Source organism: Myotis brandtii, unplaced genomic scaffold (genome assembly GCF_000412655.1).
Source record: "Myotis brandtii unplaced genomic scaffold, ASM41265v1 scaffold83, whole genome shotgun sequence".
Taxonomy (NCBI): Eukaryota; Metazoa; Chordata; class Mammalia; order Chiroptera; family Vespertilionidae; genus Myotis; species Myotis brandtii.
In genome coordinates this window covers 2,782,556-2,788,311 of record NW_005371371.1, presented here as the reverse complement: position 1 = coordinate 2,788,311, position 5,756 = coordinate 2,782,556, and the positions used below count along the sequence as shown (strand labels likewise).

Below are 5,756 nucleotides of genomic sequence, written 5' to 3'. Positions count from 1 at the left end.
GATATTTTAATAATCCAATCCATATGGATCAAGTGAGATTTGTCAGAATAACAATGCAATTTTACAAATAGATTTTGTTTGGTATTATTGTTTTATCCTGGTTTAAATATTTAAGATGTTTATGTTTATCAGCATTACTCAATTTTTTCAAAACTTCCCCGTTCCCCCATCTCCCGTCCCCCGTCCCCCATGACTTCATTAACTGCAGCCTGAGCTTCTGAGGCAGGAGATGAGGTACAATCATGGTCCAAGTCAAATAGAATTTAAGCATAATTGTCAACAAACATTTTCATTATTGCCAGAACTCAATTGCTATAACACTACTAAAAAGCTCATAAATTAATTAAAACTGTGCGTTCTGCACTTTCCCCAAGAAATCTCCACGGAAAGTAATGCAAATGGTGTGTAGCTTTTGATGAATTATGCTGCTCTCATTCCTAATGTAAGGTTGAGTTTCTCATTATTAAATGGTCATGTGCCAAGATAGTTGGTGGCCTAATGGTCAATTAAATTTCAAATGGTCTTTAAAGACCAGGATTAGTTATTTCCCTTTATTTTCAATTCTGTAATAATTGACTCAAATCCCTGAGAAAATGTTATTTTATTTTGTTAATCCTCACCTGAAGATATTTTTCCATTGATTTTTAGAGAGACTGGAAGGAAGGGAGAGAGACAGAAAGAGAGAACATCAATGTGAGAGAGACACATCGATTGGTTGCCTCTCACATGAGGCCCTGGGACCAGAGATTGAGCCTGCAACCAAGGTATGTGCCCTTGATTATGCCCTTGACCAGAATTGACCCTGGAACCCTTCAGTCCCCAGACTGACACTCTATCCACTGAGCCAAACCAGCAAAATCCCTGAGACATTTTTAAATGCACTTCATTTGCAGTCAGGTTTTGAGAATTATAAAATACTGCTTTCCAAAAATTTTTCTTACAAATGAACCTTTTTCATCATTAGACAATCATTAGAATTATGATATAGTACAAAGCAACAGTAACAATGCCAACATGTCAGAAATGGAACATCTTCATTTCACTATTGAAGACATTTTAATCCTGCTTCATTGTTTTACATTTACAATTTGCATGTCTCAGAGACAAACGCTTCATGGATACAGCTTGTGCCACAAGCATAGGTCCTATAAGTGTGGCCACTGAAAACAAATGGCTTTCAAAGGACTCACATTTGGGAAAATACTTGAAAATTTCTTACTGGATTTTCCCGTTGTCTTATATTACTCATTTTACACAAAACTTTAATGTTCGTGGGAAAAAGTACCTAGATTTCCTGCACCTCCAATCAGACGATGCAGGAAGAGTTCCAGACTCCTGGTCATAACCCCACAGTGAGCCCATGGAGCACCCTCTGATTACCTCTGTTATGATAACGGGGATTTGTGTGCAACACTGAAAAGTACCTAGAAAGCCATGTGTTTAAAGTTGAAAAAACCACGAGTTTCTCCTCTATGATAACTTATGTTTGCAAAATAAAAAACCCCACACATTTTGAGAGGTCAAGAGATCTGTCACACACAGACTTGGACATGGATACTGACTACACACAGCAAAAGACATTACAAATTATGGGCATCCTGGCATTTGGTTGATGTGCATGGAGAGCCTGGATCTGGTGACTCAGAGGAGGTTGGGGGAGAAGGTGTGGGAGTCCCCGAGCCTCTCCAGATGCTAGTGCTGCTCCTGTGTGTAATTCTCCCAGAGCTTGGTCACCTGCTGCCAGCACACTGGGGTACCTGAAGAAAGATGGAGAGGATGGGCAAGTCCCAACTAGGAAAGAGATTTCAGGACTTTTTAAAAATTACTTTTTTTGTGACATTATTATAGAGTAACAAGAAGTTGCAAAACCATATGAAGAGGTCTCTACAACTGCTCCCCTCCATGGATACAATGGTACTTTATCCTGATGTGGAATTATCCTGCTTCTGACAACCCAGTTCCATGACTAACCATGTCCCATGAACTTCCCTTACACTACTGTGAAAGGAAGAGCCTTTTTTGGACCACACAAATAGCGTTACCCTGGGAGAAACAAGGGGGAAACATGTTGATATGGGCACAGTCTCTTGATTGTGAGAAGATTCCAAGGTATGGCCAAGAGAGCTGGTGATGGTGATGGTGAGGAGGACACAGACATGATTCATATTGTTGTCAGGGGTCCCCAGACCCTGAAAGGTGTGAATACGGATATAAAAACCAAGAGCAAAGTATTTGGGTTGTCACTGACATATGTACCAAACAACCTGTTATCCAGTGTTATGTAAATGACGTTTTCCATTCTTAAGAATAACTTGTCTAGATAAGTAAAGGTGAATATTTTAATGTCTGAGGTATTAATTTGGCCACTTAATGGACGGTTTTCTACACTAAAATGTAAATCTCTCAGCTTCTTAAATTATATATCCCATACTTAATTGAATATTTTCAGTTGACACAATGTGTACTAGAAAGAACATCACCCCCGTGTGTTTTTCAAAGGAATTAGGCTTTCATAGTACTTTTGCTTCCAATGAGCTGGATCACCAAACAGCAAAATAGCACTTTAGCAATTTCCTTGATCTTCAGGGTTTCTGCTTTGATCTAGAACCATTTTAGTTCCATCTAGAACCATCTAGAATGAGCCTTTCTGGGCTTGCTACCCAACCCCTGTTTTCACTAGAGAAGCTTCTCATTTATCTTTGCTGTTTATTTCGTAATATTAAAGACTATCCTAAAATTTTGCTTGAGGACAGGAACTGCTGATAAGATAGATTTTGACAACCAAATCCCATGATCTCATTATGATCATGTGAATCTAGTTTGCCATAAGGTAGTGTTTACAACTAGAATATTGAAATTTCTAAGCTGTTAAATATGTTCCCAGTAGATAATCTAGGTGCTCCTCATTCTCCATCTCTTCCATTTGTTGCCCTTGACTTCTGGTGAGAATAGAATTTCAGCCAGTAAGAGCAGCCCGCTCCCACTTCCTCTTTCCAATTACAGGTTTTCCTATGAACAGCATACCCTGGAGGGAGGAAAGCAGTTCACACTCACAGGAGGTGGAGATCCACTGATAAACATGTATCTGTTGTTCAAATCAACAGAGACAAAATATGAATAGCTTGAATGAGCCAAGGTTTGCTTTTTGAAAAACCCCCTACGTCAGCACACAGTAGAATGAGGAAATGACACTGTTGATCAAGGTAAGGAAACATAACTGTCTTTCTGTAAAATTAATTAACAAATCAGCAGTTGACGTAACACTCTTTATATTGATCCTCTCATTTTCCAGAACAGAGCTGTACTCTGTTGCCATCTGGCCTTTTGACGCACCAGTGTTGCTCACATCATCATGTTTTCTTTCTTTCTTTAAAAAAAAAAAATCTCGAATGAGTCAACAGTGTCTCCTATGGCAGTTTGATTTTCTTGTTAGTTGATGCAATGGAAACAAGTAAATGCCTAACCATTTAAAGAATATTTTTTTAAAACCAGGTTCTTTGGGCAATTTTCTCCAAAACCCACACTTCTTCCTCATTGTTATCAAAAGTGCACCATAATTCCTGAGGTTAAGACACCAAAGGGCAGTTTAATCCAAATTATTCTGGGTGCTATATTTTTAACAGAATTCCAGGCATATGTAATATTAAAAACTAGAGGCCCGATGCACAAAATTCTTGCAAGAGTAGGCCTTCGCAGCCACCGCTGCCTGGATCCCTCACTCACAGCCACGGCGACTGCAGCCCTGGCTTCGTCCTGGAAGGACTTCCAGAAGGACATCTGGTCTAGTAATCAGCACATTATGCTTTTATTATTATAGATTATGTCTCCAATGTTATAATGAAATTAAAAATATGGTACACTCCATGGATAATGGATCATTTCTTATGAAAATGCTTCTGTGGTGTTTTAGATTCTAAATAATATCCTCACTCATTAACTAGATCAATGAGGAAATAGTAATTGGTAGGAATATCAGCAGTGGACCCATCCTAAGGAAATGTCCATAGGTTAACTTTATTTTTACTGGATAAGCCTTGATTCTGACAGGCTCTTTCACTAAAAGTAAAAATTATGGAACAACCAGTCAGAAAAACAAATTGCCCATCTGTGCTTTTGCTGATCCTTAGTAAGAAATGGGTAAAAGGGCGACATCTTTTGGATGCTCTAAAATGATTAACTTTTTAAACTCAGGATTTTTCCTTTTATGGCTGCCTGGAGATTAATCAGCACCTGTAAGAGTAGAATTTTGCAAGCAGGCCTACTTCATTAGCATTGCAAGACTTCAGACCTTTTACCAAAATTCTTTCCATCCACTTTCCAAGCCAATGACAACATTGTTCTGTGGGTGATGGGCCTTGCACTCTGATCCATTTTGAGGCAATTAAAGGATTTTTTTAAAAAATTATATTTATTCTTTTCCTCTCCCAAAATAAAAAGAGTATCTTTGATATTACATAGTGTTATTTCAGATATAGTAATGACAACATTACTCAAAGAGTTACATGGTGTCCATCAAAGATTAACCATCCAATCAGGGAAGACTCCTGATCAAATTTGGAGGAAGAAGAGATAAAATTGCAGTTTGGTGGAGGGTGAGCATGTGGGTCACCATGCCCTTTACGTTATCAGGGAGCACACTCCTCTCTTCTGTCTCTTCCATACCCTGTTCTGCTGTGTGGCCTTCTCATCAACCCGCTTCTCGGAATTCCTCACAGTCATGAAGGCTGCCTTAACCACATAATGAGGGCTTTCTGGCTGATAACCTCATCCTGTCAGTTGAGTTTGTCCAGCTTGCACATGTCCCCTGTGCAGACCAACACAGAGACAACACTCTGACCTGTGGCAGGTGGAGATAAGCATTTACTAGCTCGAGTTTCTTACAAACACAAGGAAGAAGAACAGCCACAATTAGAAAATGAAAGTGAGAGTTATTTCTTCATGTGAGAAGGTGCATTTGGCAAGACCCTTTGGATGAATGCTGTTTTAAGAAAGAGAGAGAAAAACCCATGTTATCAGCAAAGCTCAGCAAGAAAGAAGCACATGGTGGCCCCGGCACCCCAGTCATCCTCTGACCAGCACAGCCTTTCTTGAATCCAGAGCTAGATTCCAAATAAACTTCAGACTGCCTCTCCCCATTCTCTCCCGAGGTCAGCCACCGAGGCTATCTGGGTCCCCTGACCAAAACTACTGAACATCAGTTGCAATCAGAAACTTGAGCCAACCAGGTACTTTCTGCATACTTTAAACATAAATGAAATCTAAATACTCTTTCTCACAGTCTTTATCCAAAACCCCCTAACAGCATCTATTTCTCAACAATTCTCAAGAATTAATTAAAAAATTTGTATGACCATATAAAATTATAGACTGAAGTTATTATTTCTATCAATAGACTAAAAAAAAAAACACATGTAATTTTAACAATTTTGCACTCAAAGATATTCTTCTTTCCAGGTATTCATACTGATTATAAGTGGAAAATGTTTAATCCAAAGAATGCATAACATAAACAACAAAAGTCCAGACAAGAGCTTACTTGGTGCATTGTCTGAAGTGCTGTGTTTGTTAACTTGCGTGGTTTCTAGCCATCTCACAAACACAGACCCTTTAACACGGACTGAAAATACTTGTTACTACGTGCTTGTGAGATGGATGTTTTTATTTCAATGGTAGTTTAGTATCAAAGTGAAGGTGGACATGATTCCATTTGCCATTTTGAAGTCTTATTTCAAAGGCTTTGACGGGGTTAGAATTTC

At 38.8% G+C, this 5,756-nt stretch overlaps 1 long non-coding RNA gene across 1 annotated transcript; it reads left to right on the top strand.

The window, feature by feature from the left end:
* Positions 1-728: 728 nt before the first annotated feature.
* LOC106724449 lies at positions 729-5,178 on the top strand. Its single transcript, XR_001360250.1, has 3 exons — positions 729-764; positions 3,004-3,203; positions 4,891-5,178. It is a non-coding gene; the product is annotated as an uncharacterized LOC106724449 (long non-coding RNA).
* The last annotated feature ends 578 nt before the right edge of the window (positions 5,179-5,756 follow it).